The following is a 24,961-nucleotide window of genomic DNA, read 5'->3' as shown; positions in this document are numbered from 1 at the left end:
GAGGTAGCTGCATCCCACATGGCCCATGAGGCCGAATCCACCCACGGTGAGGGCACCAGTGGCACGGAGGGCGAGGGGAGCACCACAGTGGAGACAGGAGGGGACAGTTCTGACAGTGATACCTCCTCTGATGGAAGCTCCCTGCTGGTGGCAGACACCTCTGTGACCACCCCAACTACAAGTACAGCCGCCACTCCCCGTACCAGCACCGCCCTCCCAGCAGTCCCTCAGTGAGTTTCCTGTGCCCTGCTGCACTGAGTGAGGAGGCTATTGACCTCCTGTGATCCATCTCTGTTGGCAGTCAACCATTGTGAATGCCATCCAGAGGCTGGCAGGACATTTGCAACAAACACATGCATTCCAGGAGGGCATTCACTCTGGCATGGCCGCCCAACAGAGATCAATCCAGGCTCTGGCCTCCTCCCTGATGGCAGCCATTGTCCCTGTCTCAAGCCTCCCCCTCCAACTTCCTCTACCCAGTCCCATTCCCCTCAACCCCAACCTATCCCAAGCACACATTCAGACCAGCAGGCACCCAAGACAACACACAGGAGCAGCTCAGGCAAAGACAAGCACCACACATCATCCCACAGGCACTCACACAAACACCATCCAGATGCAGACGCACAAACATCCACTGCCTCCACTGTGTCCCCCTCCTCCTCGTCCACCACCCTCCCCCTAGCGTCTCCACTACCCCCATCACCATCACGCCTATAACTACACACCCCTCACTGGCAGTCACCACACCCACATCCATGCACATGTCCCCTGTGTCCTCTCCCACTGTGTCCGTGCCCCCTCCTCCCAAAGTACACAAACGCAATCACTCAGACACCCAACAGCCATCCATCTCACAACAGCATCCAGTCTCTGCACCTGCACCTAAACACAGCCAACAGACACCTCCTACAACCACTCCCTCTTCTTCCACTCCCAAACCTTCACCCTCTTCCCACCACAGTGTCCCTAAGAAGCTTTTCCTCTCCGCTGTTGACCTCTTCCCTACCCCTCCCCTGTCCTTCATGTCGGGCCAAGGTGGTCAGAACCCAGCCGAGCACCTCAGCCACCCAGTCCACGGCCACAGTAGTGTCGGCAGCTACTGCAGGTGGGGGAGGCTCCAGGGAACCAGCCATCAGCACTGACAATGTGCCTGCACCAGCTGCCAAGGGGAAAGGCAAGGAGGCACCACCAGCTGCCAAGTGGAAAGGCAAGGAGGCACCACCAGCTGCCAAGGGCAAGGAGGCACCACCAGCTGCCAAGGGGAAAGGCAAGGAGGCACCACCAGCTGCCAAGGGCAAGGGCAAGAAGGCACCACCAGCTGCCAAGTGGAAAGGCAAGGAGGCACCACCAGCTGCCAAGGGCAAGGAGGCACCACCAGCTGCCAAGAGCAAGGAGGCAACACCAGCGGGCAAGGGCAAGGGGCCTGCCCCTGCAAGCAGGAAGGACAGCAAGCCTGGTGCTGATTCTGAGCCCCCAACACCAACCATGGCTGTTCAGCCATCCGAGGCTGCAGGGGAAGGGCTGGAGCCTCCCCCCACCACTGGCATTCCCGACACCAGCACAGCCACTAGCACCAATGTAAGCACCGCTGGCAGCAGCAGCAGCCCGAGTGGGGCCCCCTCCAGAACCAGTGGAAGAAGCCATCCACTCACCCCATCCTTGCCAGGATGAAGAACACTGGGCACCAGGCCCCTCCAGAACCAGTGGAAGAAGCCATCCACTCACCCCATCCTTGCCAGGATGAAGCACATTGGGCAGCAGGCCCTCTCCAGAATCAGTGAAAGAAGCCATCCGCTCACCCCATCCTTGCCAAGATGAAGCACAATGGCACCAGGCCCCCATCCAGAACCAGTGGAAGAAGCCATCCACTCACCCCCTCCTTGCCAGGATGACTTACACTGGGCACCAGGCCTCCTCCAGAAACAGTGGAGAAGCCATCCACTCACCCCCATCTTGCCAGGATGAAGCACACTGGGCACCAGTCCCCCTCCAGAACCAGTGGAAGAAGCCATCCACTCACCCCATCCTTGCCAGGATGAAGCACACTGGATACAAGGCCCCCTCCAGAACCAGTGGAGAGGCCATCCATTTGAGAGACTGTGGCCTTGCACTCCCCAGGACCAAGCAGTGGGCAAACCACCCACTTGAGAGACTGTGGCCTTGTACTCCCCAGGACCAAGCAGTGGCCAAACCACCCACTTGAGAGACTGTGGCTTTGCACTCCCCAGGACCAAGAAGTGGGCAAACCACCCACTTCAAAGTCTGCGGCCTTGCACTCCCCTGGACATCGCACAGGGCATGCAGCCCCCTCCAGGACCAGTGGTGTTGTACCATCTTCGGGCTGAGGTGCCCCTTGTTCCCCTGAGGTGCCTGTGTTTTTTTGACCTGATGCCCTGCGGTGTTCTCTCCGTGTTGTTGAAGGAGTCAAGTGGGGCCTTGGCCTATGTGATGTGGCCCTGTGGCCCACGGACATTGTGGACTGGGCAGTGTCTCTCCATTTGTATAAATGTATATACTGTTTTGATTTTGGAGCACGATTTTCTACGCTTTTATCTTATTACACTCACTTTAATCAATTCCTTTTGTCCTTGCATTATTCCTGAGAGGTACGGGGTGAATATGCAATGTTACTGCATCTGGTGTTGGGGGTGGGTGTGGGGGTGTTGCGTGTGTGTCACACCCGTTTTCCTCCCCCCTCCCCTGTGTGCTAGGCGGCAGTACTCACCATGGTCATCTTCGCCGGTGTTGGTGTTCATTGTGAAGAAGGAGATAAATGAGCATGGGGAACACCTGCAAATCGGGCTCCATGGCGGTGTGTTTCTTCCATGTGTCTCCAGGGGTGAGTCCTTTGCCTTCTGTGTACTGTTTCCGCCATGCTTTTGATGTCGTTGGTACCGCCCCGGAAAAGGTGGCAAATAGGCCTGACATAATAGAGTGGGTGGTACATTGTCTTCCGCCTGGCTGTTGGCGGTAACCGCTGCGGTGCTTGTTGCTACCTCCGTGGCAGTCGGTGTCTTATAGTGACTGTCTGTGTGAGCGGTTTCTGCCGTGGTGATAATTCCATTTTTGTTACCTCCGGCCTGTTGGCGGTATTACCGCCACTTTATCACCAACCGCCAGGGTTGTAATGAGGGCCTAAGTGCCAGATTTACAAGAAACTGGTGCATCAGTACTGATGTGCCAATTTTCTTGCATCTCCCCAGCTTCACCTAACGACACCATGTGTGTGCCGTATTTATAATACAGTGCACCATGGCACACGTTAGGCCAATAGTGACAGAAGTTTTTATGCTGTTGTGGCCCTTTGCTCCACTAGCGTCAAAAAAATTTAGGCTAGTGGAGAAAAGTACAAGGAGGCCCATAGATTAATATGGGTGCTTCGTTTTAACGCCTGCTCTGAGCAGACGTTGAAAATTATGCCAAAAATGGCACAAAAACTGGATTTCACTGCGCCATTTTTGCGGGCCTCCTAATGCCAGAACGCCCCCCTTACACCAATTATGCCTGACGCAGGCATAATGGGGCGCTAGGAGCCGCAAAGTGGCACAATGCACACATTGCACCACTTTGTAAATATGGCACAGCGAAAATTGCCTCCTTGAGCCAAATTAGCGTATTCCTAGTGTGGCCAAGGAGGCACTAGGGCCTTGTAAATCTGGCCCTAAATGGGGCAGATTGCTTTGGATTGGATTGGAGTGGAGCAGATTGTTTGGATTAGAGTGCAGTAGATTGGGTTGGGGCAGATTGGATTGATGTGGGTTGGGAGTGTCGGAGTAGGGTGAGCTGGAGTGGATTGGGATGATTGGTTTGGAAAGGAGTGGGATGGATTGGACTGAGTGGGGTGGATGGTTGTGCGGTGAGATGAGGGTGTATCGGGGTGGATTGAAGTTGGGTGGATTGGGGTTTATTGCACAATTTTGGGCTAAAGCATAATTTCAGAAATTATACATAAGAAAGAAACAACGTAGCTTTGTATTACTTGGAACAAGATAATCGTCATCTTTTGAAAACAGAACCTATGAGCAAAAATTAAAGAGAACACCGAGTGTAAAGTGAGAAAAGACGAAAAATAAAAGAAAGTTAGGAAAGTATGGAAAATACACTTTGCAATTTTGCTTGCCCTGCTAGGCACGTTTTTGCCAGTCACATGCTTTCTGTTTGCAGGGCGCTAAAACTTAAAAATAATAAAATAGTACCTCAATCACATCGGGAACAGCGGACGGGCACCGATTAAGATGAATGAATCAGTGCTTGGACCCTGCTCCACAGAGAGGAACGGAAATGTTGCTAAGCCTGCAGTGATGAATTATGAGATTGTAAAAAAGAGTGCCACACAAGCCAACAAATGGTAAGTAGCTGGTGAATACCAAGCCCTTTACTGTAGACAACGGAGTCTCGCAAGAAAGATGCATGCGCTAGCGCATGCACTCGCATGCTCAGCCCTAAAAAGTATGCGCTCTGAGGTTTTTATTTGTCACTGTAAATAATTTGGGCTGTAGCACTTGTGTTCAGAAGGAAACGCATGAAGGATAAAATTATTGTAACATATGGAGTTATAATGAATGTTTTGTTGAAAAATAATGCTTTGCTTTTGATAATAACCCAAAAAGCACACCGAGAATTTTAAAGAAAGTGTAAAAAGCACTTTTAATCTTTTGGTTGTTCTTTGTTATTTATACATTTATTTTTTGGCTCTTGTGGTCCGTTATTGGAAACCCATAATGTAAAGAAGTAAAGGGTAAACAATTTCCTGTGCACCATTTTAATAACCACGTAAAGTATGTTGCAAATGGACATAGAAATTTAAGTTAAAAAAAGTGGTGGGAGAGTCGGTGGTGTGAAGTGCAATAATGAATTTGCAAAAGACAAATCTAATATAAGAACGTGCTGGAGAGAAAGGGAAAGGGAGAGTCACAGACAAACCATTTTTAAATTGCTCTCCGACAATAATGTAGCATGTTAGCACAACACAAATATAAAAATATATGGTGCCTTTATTAACATGAAATTGGATAAATCGCTAAACTCAGCCGAGTGTTAGAGGTTAAAGAAGTGCACCTGGAGGCAAATGAAAAAATATACATAGAGTGCCGTTGAAAATGTACATCTCAGAATATAGGAGAGATTCATTAACATGGACTTTTTAAAAATACTTACAAAGTAATAAACTTTTAAGCTAGGGAATCAGTTCAAAATCAGGCATCAAAACACATACAGAGAGTCAGGGAAAGAACAAGTGAAAACAAAACAGAAGGAACCAACCCATACTTTCTCCCTATAACTAGAACCATAAACACAAAGGGTATGGGGTTCACTTATATTGAGGAGCCACTGACAGGGGGTTTCGCCTGGGGCTCCTTGAACTCACTCTATGAGTTGTTGTGTTGGATGCTGTGGGGGGTTGTGTAGTGGTGGGGGGGGGGTGTTGTGGGGATTTTCCTTTACGGACTAGGTGGTCTCACACACTATATAGTGTCAAGCTTCATCATATGACCACCTAGCCCCACCCAGGTGGGACAGTGCCACCTGGGCGACTTAACCTCACTGTCAAAAGAGCAGGAGGGAGTGCGTAAATTCAATTTGTCTGGAAAAATCTGGGATAAAGCTATACTAGGGTAGAGATAAAAACACCTAGACAGTCACCTGTGTGAGAATACACTTTTATTAGTGGTGTCTGCTGGTGTGATTAAGAGCAAGGATGGGATGCCTCAGTGAGAACAAGGACTCACAAGGGTCACCTATCTAAACGTTACTGGCCAACATGTTTCTGCCCACTACAAAGAGCCAAGGGAGGTCTGGGGGCATTCTTCAGGGCCTAGGATCCCTCATAGTCATGAAATGCAAACAAAAACACACTCCGCTAAGCGGGAGTGCAGGTGAAGTAATTTAGTAAATATATATGGGGCCTACGTGTGAGAAAGGAATTACCTTATGGAGGCCCTATGCCTGAAGGCTACTGGCCCCAGGTCACCTCCAGTGAGGGGACGGGATAGGTGCCAAGCGAGCACCTCCTTTGGAGTTTGTGTGACTTTAAGGGGGCACCCCCCCTCCTGGCAACCTGGGGCCAGTAGCCTTCAGGATAAGGGTGATGTGTTCCTAATTTTTCTGGTCTTGCAGGACACATGGTGCAACATGTATGATGCCATTAAGGTGTGCCAGTGTGAAGCCTGGAGACAATGTTGCAGATTGCTACCATCATCCAGATGAAAAAGTACTAGGGCTTAAACAGCAGTTCTGAAGTTGCTTTCTGGAAGAAACAATTTTACTCTCTTTAGAAGAGAGAGCTGGTAACAGGCTATCTTTGGCTTTTTTGGCAATGTGTTCCTTGATTGTGGGGATGGTGTTCAAGAGGAATCCCAATGACTTCTCCTTCAGCGAAAGTTGGGGTTCAATGCCTTGAACATTCATATCACTGACCTCAGAATTGTGCTATTTCTTGGTTGTTGTTCTTGGCAGATAACAGGGTTTCTGTTGTGGTTGGGTTGACATTTAAGTAGGCTCTGGACATCCACGTCTGGCAGTGTTTGAGACTTTGGATGTCTGGAGCAGAAGAGACTTTCAAGTAGAGTTGGGTATTGTCAGCTTTTTGGTGAATCTTGATGCTGTATCTGTGGGCAGAGCCCCAAGGACCTCCGTGTAGCTGTTGAAGATGGCAGGTAACAGTATGGAACCCTAGGAACATCACAGGTGATAGGGGTCATTTGGGACCTGGAGTTGCCCAGGTGAACAAACTGCTGTCAACTGAAAAAGTAGCAGGAGAACCAGTGAAGAATACTGCTGGTGAATCCCATTTGATATTCCAGGGTATGGAAGAGGTGGGATGGGTAACTGTGTCAAATGCAGCTAAGAGGTGCAAGCAAGCAGGGGCCGTTTGTGGTCAGGAGAGTATCATTTATGATGTGAAATGTAGCGGTCTCCATGCTGCAGCATGATCTGAAACCAGATTGGTTGTCATGCAGAAGATGGGTAGTACTGATGTGACGTTGGAGTTAAGCGTAGACTGTTTTTTTCACTGATCTTTTAATTTATAGAGTGGGTAGAAGAAATGTCCAAGATTACTCATAAACTTGTTTACTCTTGAGTGCTCCAGAACTTTCAACAGTATCCCAGCGGAATGCCTGCTGCCGGCCCACTGTGTTTTACTCATGCACAACACATCTTGTGTTAATATTTCAGGTGAGGGAAAGACTTGACGTGTGCAAGGTCACCTTTGATGAATGCCCTGCTTTCATAAACCCAGGCATTTGTCTGACTAAATCAAATTAGCCCGTTTATTGTCACAAGTGTCTCACCAGTCAGTAATATAAATCTTAGGCACTAACCTGGCTTGACCTACTGATGGGGACGATAGCTTGAAGTAGTCCTACTACCCCCCTTGGTACTCGATCGGAGACCATATATGATCAGATCCCCAAACGACACACTCCAAGAAATCAGGGAGTGTATTAAATAATAAATAACAGACTGGTAGCCGTCTGCCATGGGAAGGAACTGCCCTTGTCTCTTCAGAGGTCTGTCCTAGGGAGCATTTCTGATAAGAGTCACCATCATATATGTGAGACCTGTAGTAAAAAGAGAGAATGCACATTAACTAAGTGTGTCCCCGGGCCACTCACATATACAATCACACTTGTGTAAGGGATCACTCACATGCACTCTAGAGACTTGTTAATATAATTTCAGAGGCAGGAAGGAGTTAAAACATCACTCCAATATCGTAGCATTATTAGCAATGATCCTTATCATTGCCTACGTACAGATTCCTAAGCTACGTAGTTTTAGTTTCTCCTGTATTGATACATCATGTGGCAACAGGAAATGTCATAAAGGATATTACCATAAATATAACAAGCCTTGGCATGGAACAAAGCCACAGGAAACTGAACAGAAGAGCACAGGGCACACAAACAGTCAGACTACTTAGCTGGATGTAGGAGATGGTCCGCGCGTCTTTACCACTGTCTAGTGGGCCATAGTCATCCGTACTGAGTGGCGAAACATCAACCCAGGAGGAACTCAGAATACCCCGTCCATGCTCAGACCAGGCCACCACAACGCTTAGCTGGTGGGATACACTGTACTTCAAAATCAGCTCCTCCTCGGCTCCAACAGTGAGGTACAAACAGGCTCAGCTTAACGAGTCGCAATGCCAAACTCAACCTTCACCATAGAGCTGAGCGCTGGAATCTGCAGGAAACAGAACAGCAAGCACAGATGCTTGCTGGGAACACCTTTAAATGCTAAATATCCAAGTTGGCCACCACAGCATGGCTATGCCAGAACTGGTATGTTTACAGTGTTTCCCGGAACGGCCACTGGCGGAATGGTTCTTGCTGTCTGCCACTGTACAGTCTAGGCAGAGGTGAGTGATCCTTCAGGCAACCCATGTGCAGTGAGGTATTTAAGGTTATCGCTACCCTCAAGGGGACTTTTACCGGGCAGGATAGAGTGTCACGACAGTACCCCTCCTTAAACACCGCCGTCTTGGCGGTTGCCCAGGATTCAAGGGATACTGCCTATGAAATCGCTCAGCAAAAACGGGGCAGTGAAGGTTGTGTATAGGCTTCCAAGACTGCTCCCTAGGCCCATAGCCCTTCCAATCCACTAAATAATACACTTGTCCACCTAATCCTGGAATCTAGTATTTGATTTACCTCACACTTTACCTCACCCTCTATCTCCAATGGTGGGGTCTTTTGGGTGTTTCTAGTGTGCAGGAGGTAAAGGTGTAAAAGGGACACATGAAAGACTGGATGGATACGCTATACTGGAGGTAAGGTCAGCTTCATTGACACAGCGTTGATTACTTTGGCAATACAGTAGGGTCCTATGTATTTTGGTTTTAATCTATTGTTGCCCTTGAATTTTACACTTTTGTGGCCAGCCACACTCTATTCCCTTCATGCATGGGGGTTCGGTGTAGTTTTTCTGCTCTGCAAAGTGCTACCCGGCCTCTTGTGCCAGTGCTGGATGCTTTGAAGCCTCATGTAGAACACAACGAAAATGAGCATAAAAATCTTTTATGGGGGGATGTTTACAAAACAATAGGCCATTCAAAGGGTAGCCAGTGGGGATAAAAGTTGTTCATACAGTAAAAGTGGAGTGTTCTGCATTATTGTAGGCAAACTCAGCCGTCCAAAGCAATGAACTCCATTTCTCTTCTTGTTAGATGGTCAGACATCTAAGGTATTGTTATAGCATTTGGTTGAGTCTTTCAGTTTTTCTATCAGTCTGCGGGTGGAAGCGTCCATATGGATAGCCACAAAAATGCTCAACAGAACCTTGAGGTGAACTGTAACCCATGAACAAAAGGCATCCCATAAAGTCTGATTTTGTGGCACTGGAATATATGAGCTAACGCGCCTGCTGGTGGTATCTTTTCTTGAGGTATGAAGCGGCCCATTTTTGTCAGGTGGTCTAAAACTACTAATATAACTCTATGTCCCTCACTGGGGGCATCTCTACTATGAAGTCCATGGAAACAGTGTGGCTAGGCCAGGGAGGCACTTTTACAGGGTGCAACAACCCAATGGGTTTCTTACGAACAACCTTCCCCTGAGTACTGTAGATGCCTTCACAAAATGCTTGATGTCCTTGGATAATGTGAGCCACCAAAAACAGCAGTCTGTGACTTGTATGGCTTTCTGTATGCCCATATGTCCTCCCAAGACAAAGTTATGGACTCAAGATAATGCTAGGTATTGTAGCTCTTCACCGGGTATATACAGGGGTGTTGTTGATACAACAGTTCCCCTTCTATGCGTCTATTGTCCGGATCTTCCTGGATCCAGGTATGTTGGTCAACTGTTTGTAGATGTTTTTTGAGGTTGTCTAGGAAGCTCTCGGAAGCAATTGCTCCCACTTCTGCATGCTCAAAGGCATCTGCAGGCAGAATCCTAAGTACCTCTTCACTGGATGTTATATCTTGATCCACTGGGGGATGTATTCAAGAGAGTGCATCCGCTATCCCATTCTGTGTCCCTGGATGATATCTTATGAAGAAATCATAGAAAAGAATAGCAACCAACGTAAACTGGCATGGGGTTAAGGCTTGGACTGTTTTGAGGAACTGAAGGTTACGATGATCGTGAAGATCTCAATGGAGTGTTGTGCTCTTAAAAGTGGTGTCTCTGCTCATCACACACTCTTTTGATGGTCAGTAACTCTTTGTCAGTGATACTGTAGTTCTGTGCACAGGAGGACAATTTGCTTGAGTAGTATGCCACAGGTTGTAGCTGATCGGTTTTGGGGATTTCTTTGGCAGAGCACACCACTTAGTGCATAATGTGAGGCATCAACTTCAACTATGAAAGGCTTTGTTACATCTGGGTGTTGTAAAATCAGAGCTTGAGTGAATTGTGTTTTAATTCCTGGAAAGCGTTTTTCATTCTTTTAGTCTATACAAAAGGGGTCACTTTTCTCAACAGTAACATGACGGGCTGGACTATCTATGTGAACCCTTTAATGAAACATCTTTAAAAGTTGGTGAACCCCAATAAACTCTGTAGTGCTTTGAAATTGCCCGGCGGTTTTCATTGAGTGATGGCTGACACCTTTCTATCTTCCATCTTCTTCCCACTGGGATTTATGATTTAACCCAAGAAATCTATCTTGGTTACATGAAACAGACATTTTTCAAATTTAACATAGAGCTGATGAGCAGATAGTCTCTCTAAGAATAATTGATGTGAGACATAGTGTATCTAAATAAATGAGGATATCATTGATATAGACGATGCAGAACACGTCCAGTAACCCCCAAAGAACCTCATCCATAAAATACTGAAATGCAGCTGGAGCATTGCAGAGCACGAAGGGCATGACCTGGTACTTGAACAATCCAAGCTTTGTTTGAAACACTGTTTTTCATTTGCCTCCTTCTTTAACTCGGACAAGGAGGCATGCTCTGCGATGATCTAGTTTGGTAAAAAAATAGAGGCTCCTTTAAGTTGGTCTAATAACACCAGGATCATCTGTAGTGGGTATCGTTTTTTTATCATCATTCTGTTGATGGTGCAGTAGTCAATGCAGGCCTTTAGGCCCCCTTCTTACTTGGGAATGAAGAAGAGAGGTGAAGTTGTGGGAGAAGAAGAAGGGCATATAAATCCTGAAGCAAAATTTTCCTGGATATATGTTTTCAGGTATTAGTTTTTGGGCTCAGTCAAAGCGTAAATCAGACTGCATGGTATGGTGGCATCCTGGATCAAGTCAATCCAGCAAACATTCTCCTCAATCTGGAGGTAACTGACTTGCTTTTTGTTTGTCGAATACAGATTGATAATACGTACACTCTAGAGGCATGGTTATCGTACCACATATGTGTTTTTCTGTGCACCCATGGTCGAGATGCAAGGCTAGAGTGTCAAGACTTGTAGACACACCGCAGTATGTTGTGTGCAGTGGTCTCGACAATACGGTGAATCCATAGATTTTGAGCAAACAGCTCAGCGGACTGTCGGATCATGTAGAGTGAGCCATGGCATTCCCAGTATCAGACAAAAATTAGGTGCATCAATAAGGTCAAATTTTAATATTTCAAAGTGGTCACTCCCAAACTGCATGATGAGTGCTTGGGTATGGTACCTGACAGAACCTGAAGTAAGGTCGATATTGTCCACCACTTTGACAGGCTCTGAGATGGATGTCTTAATACATTCTAGCCCCAGTTCCTCTGCAAATGTTTGGTCTATGAAGTTGCCTGTGGCACCTAAATCCAACGGGGAAGGGATTCTTAATTGATGTTCATAAGTCAACAACAGTGTTACTACCACATTTAAGTGAGCCACTGTCCTTTGGGAAGTATTGGCAATGGCCGGCGCGATTGCTTCCTCTGCTTTTTCCAAATATGAGGATCTCCTTCTTTTTTGGGGACTTCAGTTTTCTACCTCCAGTCTTGTATTGCTGTCCCGATGGACTACAGCTTGGCCTTTTATCATAGCCGTCCTGTCCAAGGGCTGGGTCCTTGAACGACAGTCCTTAATGAAATACTCACTCTTGCTGCAATACAAGTACAGTTTTGGTTTTCTTCTTTTTTCTCTCTCTTTAATAGACAGGGGACCCCATACACCATCTATCTGCTCTGGTTCAGTCCTATTGGTGTTTAGGGCAATTGTCTTCTGACCCTTCTCTAGGCCGTGGAACAATAAACAGTACTTCCCCTCTATGTTTGTCCTCTCGTCTCTCCTGTAGTTTATGGTCAGGTTGCACCATCAGTTCTATCAATTCTTCACAGGTACGAGGCAACTTTGCCACTTGGGCCAATATGTCCTTTAATTCACTGTGCAAACCTTGAAAGAACAAGGACTTTCTTTTCTCCACAGGCCAATCAGTCTCTGCTAACTCTGCAATCGTTGAGACAGTTGAAAGTACTGACATTTGAAAACAGTTCTTGAGATTCCTGTTTGAGGATGATGAGCTCACGATCTAAAGCAAGGAGAAGGGTTTTGCAGTTGAACAGTTTCCGCATTTCCCCACAGAAGGCGGCAAAGTTGTACAATAGGGGATCGTCTCTTTCTAGTAAAGGTATTGACCAGTTGGCCACATTTTCCACTAGATAACACAGCACAAAAACAGTTTCCGATTGTTTGTCAGAAAACACTGCAGTTTACACAAGAAATTAAGATGACTCTGATTGATGAAAATGTCTTAGGATCCCCATAAATGCATTCAGGTGGTGCCCTTAGTATATATGGGGCATGCACCACCTATATGGTAGAAGGGACACCTGACATAACTGTGCGACTCGGTCGACAGGAGTAAAACCCATAGCCCTGTGCTCCTCCTGGTAAGGGAATGGTGGTGTGGTTAGATTAAGTCAGTGATGAGGGAAGTGGGGGGTGGTAAGGTCCATGCCTTTATATGTGTGCCTCCCCCTTTGCTATGCTCAGACTAGACTTTACATGTGAGGCTTGCCACCTCTCGCCTTACTTTTTCTATTTCCTTTCGTATCTCGTGATTTTCCTTGCATAAAGCGTGCACTTTGATTTGTAAATTTGTAACAGTTTTCAAAATAGTGGTGAGAACTGTATTGGAACCATAGCCCAGGCCAACTAAATACATCAGCTTGCTTTCAGTCACAAGTGTCACACCAGTCAGTAATATAAATCTTAGGCATGAACCTGGTTTGACGTGCTGGTGTAGTCGATGGCTTGAAGATAGTCCTCTCACTCTCCTTGGTGCTCGACCGCAGACCAGATATGAACAGATCCCCAAACCGTACACCTAAGGGAAAGGAGGAGTGGACAAAATAATAAACAACAGACTGGTAGCTCTCTGCCACAGGAAGGAACCTCCCTTGCTGTCTCTTGACTGGTCTGTCCTAGGGAGCATCTCTGCGAGGAGTCACCACCGTATATGTGAGACCTGTAGTAAAGAGAGAGAGTACACATTAACTAAGTGTGTTTCCCGAGCCACTCACATATACAATCACACTTGTGTAAGGGTTTACTTACATGCACTGAAAAAACTAGGTAATATAAATGCAGAGCCAGGAAGGAGTTAAAAAGTCACTCCAATATCATAGCATTACTAGCAATGATCCTTTGCATTGCCTACATACAGATAGCTATGCTTCGTAGTGTTGGTTTCTCCTGTATTGATACTGGAGGAAAGTGCCACTGTTGCATGGTTACCCCCCAGTTTCTGCCTGATATTGATGCCAACTTTGATTGAAAGTGTGCTGGGATCCTGTTAACCAGGCCCCACAACCAGTGTTCTTTCCCCAAATCTGTACTATTGTTTCCTCAATTGCCACACCCATGACACACAGTTAAGTCCCTTGTAAAAGGTACCCATGGTACCAAGGGCCCTATGGCCAGGAAATGTCCCCAAGGGCTGCAGCATGTATTATGCCACTTTGAGGGACCCCTCACTAAGCACATGCACACTGCCTTTGCAGCTTGTGTGTGCTTGTGGGGAGAAAAAGACAAAGTTGACATGGCACCCCTCTCAGAGTGTCATGCTCACAACCCACTGCTTGTGGCATAGGTAAGTCCTTACATCCCTAAGGCAGGGTGCACTATACCACAGGTGATGGCATAGTTGCATGAGCAATATGCCCCTACAGTGTCTTAGACATTTTAAATGCAGTATATCCATATTACATATATGGTCTAAGAGTTTGTCATTACGAACTCCACAGCTCCATAATAGCTTCACTGAATGTTGTGATGAATGGTATCAAACCTCTCAGAACAATAAACCCACACTGATGCCAGTGTGGGATTTATTGTAAAATCCACCCAAAGGGCATCTAAGGGATTCCCCCTGTATCTTAGCCAAACTGCTATTACAGGACTGACCAGTATGTGCCAGCCTACCACTTTCAAATCACATGGGGTGAGAGCCTTTGTGCTGTCTGTGGCCAGAAACAAAGCCTGGTGGTGAGCCTGAAAGGCTCAAGCCTTGGGGTACAGTGCCCCAGGGCACTCCAGCTAGTGGAGTTGGCCTCCCCCAGTCAAAGCCCCACTTTTGGCGGCATGTCTGGTGGGAAAAATTAGGGAAAACAGGAAGGAGTGACCACCCCAGCTATACCCACCCCTAAGCTGTCCAGAGCTGAGGTGACCCCCTCGCTACAAAACCCTCCATCTTGGTTTGGAGGACAGGGATCCACAGGGTTAGGTTTCTGTCCTCCTCCCCAGAGGGAGTGGACAGAAGAAGGTCATAGCCACCCTCAGGGACAGTAGCCATTGGCTACTGCCCTCTGACCCCTGTAAGGTCCCAAAATCCAGGATTTAAGGGCCTCCCTGAACCCAGCTCACCAGATTCCTGCCGACCTGACAAGAATAAAGAAGGACTGCTAAGCTGAACCCCCAGCAGAGAAGAAGGAAGATGCAAACTAACTCGTCCCCAGCCCAATCGGCCTGTCTCCTGCTTCAAAGAACCCGCAACAAGAAGGCAATGCATCCAGCGGGGCCAGTGACCTCTGCTAAGCTCCAGAGGACTGCACTGCACCCCAAAGGACCAAGAACTCCCAAGGACAGTGGCCCTGTCCACAAAGAAACTACACCAAGGGACTCCAGAGCCTCCCCGGATCAGTGAGTCCTGACCACTCTGCACCCCTCCCTGTGGCTGGTGACCAGGTGGCCCAACCAGCTAGAGGGAGTCCCCAGGCGATTGTGAGCAAGTGCCCACCCTGGGTTCACCTCTCCACCCCTCCACGATGATGCCTGCAGAGGGAATCCCGAGGACCCCTGACCGCGAAAGCCCCAGACGCAGATATCCGACACCTAAATGACCACTGCACCCACAGCCCCCAGGCCTTGGAGAGCCCGACCTACAGTGCAGCTACGTTCAGCAGACAGCCCTCCTCCCTTTCAACCCTGTGTTTTGTCCAAGCCGACACCCTGGACCCCACCTGCGGCCTCTGAGTGACCCCCGGGGAAACCCGATGCCTTGTTTGCACCTGGCCACCCCAGTGCCGCTGAGAGTGTATGTTTGGTGCTTACATGTGGCCCCCCCAGTGCTCCTCTAAACCCCTCAGGTCTGCCCCCCGAAGTCACGGGTACTTACCTGCAGGCAGGCCTGATTCCAAGTGCCCCCAGTCTCCATAGAAGCCCATGTTAAAATTGTCTCAACTTTCACCTCTGCACCCGGCCAGCCCCGTTTTGCTGGTGGTGGCTGTTTGGGGTTATATTGAACCCCAACCTGTGGACTTCCTAACCACTGGAGCCTGGAACTGTAAGTCAAGTACTTACCTGTAAATTGTAATAACTTTTCTTCCCCCAGTAATCGTTTCTGAAAATTGCAGTGTCAACTTTTAAAACAGATAATTGCCACTATTTCAAAAACTGTATAACTTATTGATTTCAAACAAAGCACAATTGATATATGTGTAAAATACGGATATATTGATGTACTTACCTGCAACTTGAATCTTGTGATTCCAGAAATAAATTAAGAAAATATTTTTTTGCTATATAAAAACCATTGGTCTGGAGTTGTCATTGAGTGTGTGCTTCTTCTATTGCTTGTGTGTGTACAACGAATGCTTTGCACTACCCTCTGATAAACCTAACTGCTCAACCACACTACCACAAAAGAGAGCATTAGTATTATCTACTTTAGCCTCTGTCAAGCCTCTGGGGAACCCCTGGACACTATGCACACTATGGGGATCATTACGATCCCCGGCAGTTCAGACCACCATGCTGGGGCGGGGGCAAAGACTGAACTGCCATATAATGGAGAGAGTAAGGGCCGCCTATGGCAGCCCTCCTCCACCGCCAGGCTGCCGCCAACAGGCAGCCTGACGGTGGAGGGAATCATTTTCCGACAGGGCAGCACTGCCCCTCGGATAATGATCCTTTTTTCCACTAGCCTTTCCCTGGCGGGTTCCCCGACCAGGGAAAGTCTGGCGAAAGGGGTGCTGCGGGGCCCCTGTGCAGTGCCCCATAGCGCAGGTCACTGCCCGATTTACAGGCAGTGATCTGCGCGACGGGAGCTGCTGCTCCCGCCGCACACTAAAATTGGCGGCAGCTCCATTTGGAGCCGCTGTCAATGTTACGGCCCAGCGGGGAATACATCATACGGCCGGCTGGGTGTAGTCGCGCTGGTGGTCTATTGACCACCAGCGTGGATCTCGGCGGTTTTTACAGCTGAGATCATTATGAGGTCCTATATCTCAATTTGATATAGTATATACAGAGCCAGCTTCCTACAGATACATAATGCAGCAACAGGAAATTTCATAAAGGATAAAACCATAAATGTAATGATGCCTTGGCACAAAACAAACCCCCCGGAAACTGAACAGAAAAGCACATGGCACACAAACAGACGAACTACTTAGCTGGACATAGGAGGCAGTTCGCACCTCTTTAGTGCTGTCTCGTGGGCCATAGTCATCTGTACCGAATGGCGACACATCAGCCCAAGAAGAACTCGGAATACCCCGTCTATGCTCAGGTGAGGTCACCACAATCCCAAGCGGCAAGGATACATGGGACTTCAAAAGCGGCTTCTCCCCGGCTCCAACAGCGAGGTACAAATAGGTGTCAGGTCACGAGCTGCGCTGCCAAACTCCACCTCCACCATAGAGCTGAACATCAGAATGTGCAGGAAACAGAAGAGCGAGAGGAGATGCTTACTGGGAACACCTTTAAACAGTAAGGCCCTCATTATGACATTGGCGGTAAATCCCACTGACTGACGCCAACATACCGCTGCCACATTGGATATCCGCTAACCATATTATCACACACACACACCAATCCATCACTATACAGCCACACACACAAATCCACCAGCCCAAATGTTAGTGATAAACCGGCGGTATCAAAACCCACACTGTCACGCCAACAGAACAATGCCCACAAAATTATGAACCATGAATCACCACGGCAGACATACAGTGGCGGTAAACCATTGGCAGTGCATACTGCCGCCCTCAAAATACACACACTCAAACAAAACAGCACCACATTGGACAATTCAAACTACACACAACTGACACCCATACACACACCACACACACGCACCCACACCACTGTAAAACACACACCTACATTACCCACAACTCTTTACGAATACCAATAATTACCAGCAGAGATAGACAGCAAGAGCACCCACACAACCAGAGCCACATACCACCATCACCTATACACCACCCACACACCCCAACACATCACCCTACACATCCTCACCCACACCACTCACACTACACCCAGGGCACCACAACAACACCCCAGATTCTCTGAGGAGGAGCTAAGGGTCATGGTGGGGGAAATCATCCAAGTAGAGCCACAGCTATTTGGATCACAGGTGCAGCAGATATACATTGCTAGGAAGATGGAGCTATGGCAGAGAATCGTGGACAGGGTCAATGCCGTGGAACAGCACCCCAGAACAAGAGATGACATCAGGAAGAGGTGGAACGACCCACGGGTGAAGGTGCGTTCCATTGCAGCAAGACACCAGCTCACAGTACAGAGCACTGGCGGTGGACCACCTCCACCTCCCCCATAACTAAGAACATGGGAGGAGCAAGTCTTGGCAATACTGCATCCTGAGGGCTTGGCAGGAGTAGGACGAGGACTGGACTTTGGTAAGTCAACTCGCTATTACTATCATTCCCCCCACCTGCATGCCATCACATACCCCCACCCTTACCCTCACTCCCATCACTCCACCACTTCCCACACACCCCACCATCACAACCCACTCATCCCAATGCCAAGCCCTGCATGCCATACCAATGCATGGAGACCACTCACAGCCCTGCCTGGGCACTTATCACTACATCATGCACACTAAAGACAATCAGCTAGCCCACTAAATAACAACTCACACAAGGCAAAGCTACTAGGGCAATAACAACCATAGAGGGCAACCCACCCACGCACAATATGTCACACACAGAAACAATAACACTGCATTTACATCCCCACATGTATCCCAGCCAATGTCACTGGAGAAGAGGTGCCAGCAACATCCAGTCCCCCTACAGAAGAGGCACACACTGATGACAGCAGCTCTGATTGCCTGGATCTGATTGACCAACCTGACCCATCAGGGACCTCCGGATAGTCGGTTACCCAGGCACAGTCTCACACCACCACAGAGCCTCCCCCCTTAGGAAACACCACCACAGCACCCACCCAGCGGGCCCATACCACTGTCCCCAGGACACGTCAATCAGCAGTGTGTCCACCACTATCAGGACCACAGGGCACCCCACAAACCCAGGACAATCAGGGGCCTGGGGTCAGTGGCAGTAGGCACACGGTTCAGGGGACAGAGGCACAGGACAACAGAGAAGCTGGAACGACTGCTGTGCACCAGGGGGAGGACAGGCACAGGGAACCGACTCTCCAAGAGGCACTCACCGCAATCTTGGGAGCATACCAACATTCCCAGGATATGCTGGGCCAGATCCTGGACAAGATGCAGGAGAACATGCGGCTGCAGGAAGGACAGTTCCTGGGGCTCACGGAGGACTTGAAGTCCATTAACGCCACCCTGGTCTCCATTGTAGGGGTGCTGGCAGACATGGCCAACAGTATGAGGGAGGCAGTGGCACATCAGCGGGCCCCTGACACTAGCCAGACTACTGAACAGCCCTGCACCTCCTCTGCCGCTAGTGGACAGGAGGCCCCGCCACAGGACCAACAGGCCACCAGCACCCCTCCCCCTGCAGAAGGAGAACCACCCCGCAAACATTCCCTGTGATCCAGGCAGAAGCCAGAGACTATTGCCAAGACCCCGCCAGGAAATAAGACTCTCCTGATTGTCACCCTTGTGTCCCACTCTGTCCCCCAGTCCACCTTGCACTGCCATTGCTCCCCTTCCTATGCCCCTTGGACAATGCACCTGTGCTACAAATAGACTGCACTCTAACCTGGACTTTCCTCCATCATCACCCCAGCCCGTACCACTTCCCCCTTTTCGTCAGAGCACTGCAATAAACACACTTTCAAAAAATGGTATGGAGTATGTCAAATTATTTAAGTGTGTATTCGTTTAACAAGCTTTAAACATTTTAATTCAACTGTACAGTAATGTTAACATAGGAAAGACCTGTAGTTGGCTGCAGTGAACACACCAGAAGCAATAGTAGAGCACCAACATCTGCAAAAAGAGATGGTAATGGGTACAGTGAGTGGCCATAGAAGTAAGAATTCACAGCGTGCCAGTGACAATGTCACACATCAAACTGTCAATGAAATGGGAAATAACACTGTCTTGCCTGTGTGTCATTGGAAGTATTGACGAATGACTGCACTTCTGTTGTCCTCATCCTCATCCTCTGCCTCATCATCTTCACTGTCCACAGGGTCCACTGCTGCCACACGGCCATCTCCAGCCTCCTCCTCCTACCAAAAAGGCACATGGCGTCTCAAGGCAAGGTTGTGCAACATGCAGCATGCCACGATTATCTGACAGACCTTCTTGCGTGAGTAGGACAGGGATCCACCTGTTAGATGGAGGCACCAAAACCTGGCTTTCAGGAGGCCGAAAATACGTTCAATAATTCTTCTTGTTCGCCCATGTGCCTCATTGTAAAATTCCTCAGCCCTTGTCCTGGGATTCCTCACTGGGGTCAGTAGCCATGATAGGTTTGGGTAACCTGAGTCACCTGCAAATATCGAGGGACAACTGTAAGCCACACACTAACCCTTATGTCCCACACCATACCCATACACCAACATCCACTGGGTAGGAACCAGGGGTCACCTATTAGCCACACCCTGTGCCTCTGGAGTTGGGCCATCACATTTGGGATGCTGCTATTCCTCAGGATAAAAGCATCATGCACCGACCCAGGATACTTAACATTGACATGGGAGATGTACTGGTGCGCCAAACACATCATCTGCACATTCATTGAGTGTTAACTTTTTTTGATTTCCGAAGACCTGTTCATTTCAGCGGGTGGAAAAATGCAACATGTGTCCCATCAATTGCACCAATGATGTTGGGGATATGTCCCATTGCATAGAAGTCAGCCTTCACTGTGGCCAAATCCTCCACCTAGGGTAAAACGATGTAGCTGCACGTGTTTAATCAGGGCAGACAACACTCTGGTCAGCACTATGGAGAACATTGGCTGAGACATTCCTGCTGCAAAGCCCACTGTCACTTGGAAAGAACCTGTTGCCAAAAAATGGAGCATTGATAGCACTTGCACAAGAGGGGGGATCCCAGTGGGGTGACGGATAGCAGATATCAGGTCAGGCTCCAATTGGGCACACAGCTCTGTGATGGTGGCCCTGTCAAGTCTGTAGGTGAGGATAATGTGCCTGTCCTCCATTGTGGCCAAGTCCACAAGGGGTCTGTACAAAGGGGGATGTCTCCATCTCCTATTCATCCACAGCGGTAGCAATCTATGGGGCAAAAGAGTGAGCAGCTGGTCATTATCTGTACATTGTAACCCCTGCAGTACAATGCATATTGTGATTGTTACAATATTTTGGTGGCATATGTCCAGAATGTGAAATTGTGAACTGTGACGCAATTAGGATCCATGGCCTGCCCCCCCCCCACTAAAATGGAGTCCGCCTGTCCTGTATGGAGGGACAGGTGGAAATGAGGTAATTCCGCTGACGTTGTGCGCCGTTGCAGAAGGAGGTCTTGAACCGCCGTGCAACTCCTCATTGGTTATCATTGGGCCCTATAGTGTGCAGTGGGTAATGGTGATGTATGCCGGCGGTGACGGTATGTACCGCTGTGGACGTCACCACCATTTTCTAACTGTTCACTCACTTGCTACCTGACCTTCAACAGGAGAGGACCTACACTGCATGTGCTGCTGTGACCTGTGTCTGGAACCTACCATGGCTTGTGTGACTGGAGAAAGGGCCGCTGCCTTCATCTCAGCGGAGTTGGAGAGACTGGTGGATTGGGTCCTACCACAGTACCGACTTCTGTATGGGCCAACAGGTGAGTACACTGTGAGTACGATGCATGGGGCATGAATACATGGAGTGATGTGTGTGAAGGCCTCATGTGGGGGGGTTGGTGGATGGACCCTGGGCAGCGTGCATCAGGTATGCTGGGGCATGTCTGTGCTAATGGGGATGGTAAGGGGCATGGTGGGCCATGAGTGTAACAGGCAGAACGGTCTGACTGATACCTTTCCCTGTGTCTTTTTCCTCTGCAGGTCAGCGCCCATCAAAGAAGGGTATATGGTGTGCCATCGCCAAGGACGTGCGAACACTGGTGGTTTACGGCAGGCGAAGCACCCACTGTCGCAAACAGTGGGAGGACCTGAGACGCTGGACACGGAAGACAGTGGAGGCCCAGCTGGGGATGGCCTCCCAACGAGGACAGGGTGCCCATCGAACCCTGACCCTCCTGATGGCCCGCATACTTGCGGTGACCTATCCGGAGCTGGATGGGCGCTTGGGGGCATCACAGCAGCAACAAGGGGGTGAGTACAGTGTCCTTTATTACTACTTACACCTAGTGGGGTGGTATCCGGGTGGGGGATGTGGGCCTGTGGGTGCCCCTATGCCAGGCCTGACATTGCAGAGAGGTCCCATGTTGGGTAGGGTTCTGATGTAAAATTCCTCCAAACTAGCTAGTAGGCATGCACTAGTGGGCAGGCGTGTGTGGGTCCCAGGTATGCTGCCATTGCCAGTATCTGTCCCTACCCATGGCCTGGTGACCAGCATTGTAACTGGTAGTGCATTGCCTAGTGCGTAGGGCTGTTCCCTGTGTATGAGTGTGTTGTGTACGCCAACAGTGGTGTTAGTGCCGCCATTAAGTGTATCCTTTGTCTCTACCCCCCCCTTTTGTTTTGTCATCCTGATCCTGTCCTTATGTGCATTAGCATCATCTGGCAGTTGAGCAGAGGCACCGGTGACTGAGGTAGCTGCATCCCACAGGATCCAGGAGGCAGAGTCCACCGACGCTGTGGGCACCAGTGGGACGGAGGGTGAGGGGAGCACCACGGCGGAGACTGGAGGGGACTGTTCGGACAAGGATACCTCCCACGATGGAAGCTCCCTGGTGGTGGCGGACACCTCTGTGCCCACCCCAGCTACAGGTACAGCCGCCACCCTCCGTACCAGCACCGCCCTCCGAGCAGCCCCTCAGCGAGTTGCTCGTGCCTGCTCACCCAGGAGGGTGGGCATCTACCTCACCCCAGGCACCTCAGGCCCTGTCCCAGTTAGCCCTGCTGCCCTGAGTGAGGAGGCTATTGACCTTCTGAGATCCATCTCTGTTGGGCAGTCAACCATTGTGAATGCCAGTCAGTGGCTGGCAGCCCAAATGCAACAGTCCAATGCATTTCTGGAAGGCATTCACACTGGCTTGGCGGCCCAACGGAGATCAATCCAGGCTCTGGCCTCCTCTCTGATGGCAGCCATTGTCCCTGTTTCCACCCTCCCCCCTCCAACTTCCTCTTCCCAGTCCCATTCCCCTGAACCTCAACCTATCCCAAACACACAGGCAGACGAGCATGCACACAGGACAACATACAAGAGTGGACATGGCAAACACAAGCACCACACTTCATCCCACAGGCACTCACACAAACACCGTCCAGATGCAGACATACCAACATCCACTGCCTCTACTGTGGCCCCCTCCTCCTCGTCCTCCACCTCCCTCCCAGTTGCGTCTCCACTCACACCTGCATGCACTACATAGTCATCCACTACCACCATCACCAGCACACCTATCACAACACACACCTCACTGGCAGTCTCCACTCCCACATCCATGCACACATCCCCTGTGTCCTCTCCCACTGTGTCTGTGCCCACTCCTCCCAAAGTACACAAACGCAAGCACTCAGACACCCAACAGCCATCCACCTCACAACAGCATCCAGCCCATGCACCTGCACCCAAACACAGCAGACTGACACCTCCTACAACCACTCCCTCTTCCTCCACTCCCAGACCTTCTCCCTCTTCCTGCCCCAATGTCCCCAAGAAGCTTTTCCTCTCCACCGTTGACCTCTTCCCCGCCCCTCCTCCCCCCGTCCTTCACGTCAGGCCAGGGTGGTCAAAACCCAGGCAAGCACTTCAGCCACCCAGTCCACGAGCACAGTAGTGTCCCCAGCAACTCCAGGTGGGAAAGGATCCTGGCCACCAGCCAGAAGGGAAGGGTGCCGCCTGCCCCAAGTGCTTCAAGGAAGGGCAAGGAGCCAGCTCCAGCTGCAGGTAGGAAGGGCAAGGAGCCACTCCCAGCTGCAGGAAGGAAGGGCAAGGAGCCACCCATGCTGCAGAAAGGAAGGGCAAGGAGCCACCCCCAGCTGCTGCAAGGAAGGGCAAGGAGCCACCCCCCAGCTACTGCCAAAAGGAGCAAGGAACCATCCCCAGCTGCTGACAGGAAGGGCAAGGGGCCTGCACCAGCAGGCAGTAAGGACAAGGGGCCTGGTGCTGGGACTCTGTTGGAACCCACACCACCAACCATGGTGGTGCAGCCATCTGAGGCTGCAGGGGATGGGCTGGGGCCTCCCCCCACAACTAGCACCAGCAGCACCAGGGGCAGCCGTCCAAGGCTGCAGGGGATGGGCTGGAGCCTCCCCCCCACCATCTCTGCCAGCAGCACCGCCACCAGCACCACCACCAGCAGCACCAGTCTGCAGCCGTCCGAGGCTGCAGGGGATGGGCTTGAGCCTCCCCCCACAACCACCACAAGCAGCAGCAGCACCAGTGGGCAGCTGTCCGAGGCTGCAGGGGATGGGCTGGAGCCTCCCCCCACAACCACCACAAGCTCTGCCAGCAGCACTGCCACCAGCACCACCCCCAGCAGCAGCAGCAGCACCAGTAGGCAACCGTCCGAGGCTGCAGGGGCTGGGCTGGAGCCTCCCCCACAACCACCACAAGCAGCAGCAGCAGCACCACTGCCACCAGTGAACAGCTGTCACATGTGCTGTTGTGCAGCCTGCCCCTTGCAAATCCTGTGGGTATGACACCCGGCTGAGAGATTGTGACCTTGCACTCCCCAAGATCGGCATCACAGGCCACGATGCCCCTTCTAGAACCATTGGAGATGCATCCACTCACCCCATCCTCCCCAGGATGAATCTCACTGGGCACGATGCCCCCTCCAGAACCAGTGGAAATGCCATCCACTCACCCCACCCTCCCCAGGATGAAGCTCACTGGGCATGATGCCCCCTCCAGAACCAGTGGATAAGCCATCCACTTGAGAGACTGTGGCCTTCCACTCCCCAGGACAAAGCACAGGGTATGTTGCCCCCTCCAGAGCCAGTGGGCAAGTCACCCACTTGAGAGACTGTGGCCTTGCACACCCCAGGACAAAGCACAGGGCATGTTGCCCCCTCCAAAGCCAGTGGGCAAATCACCCACTTGAGAGACAGTGGCCTTGCGCTCCCCAGGACAAAGCACAGGGCATGTTGCCCCCCTCCAGGACCAGTGGAGTTGTAGCATCTGCCGGCTGAGGTGCCCCCCCCCATTCCCCATCCCCGAGGTTCCTACCTATTTTTGACCTGATGCCCCTGAAGTGTTCTCTCCGTGTTGTTCCAGGAGGGAAGTGGGGCCTT

Source organism: Pleurodeles waltl, chromosome 10 (assembly GCF_031143425.1).
Source record: "Pleurodeles waltl isolate 20211129_DDA chromosome 10, aPleWal1.hap1.20221129, whole genome shotgun sequence".
Taxonomy (NCBI): Eukaryota; Metazoa; Chordata; class Amphibia; order Caudata; family Salamandridae; genus Pleurodeles; species Pleurodeles waltl.
The sequence above is the reverse complement of the archived record's forward strand: the minus strand, read 5'-3'. Positions refer to the sequence as shown.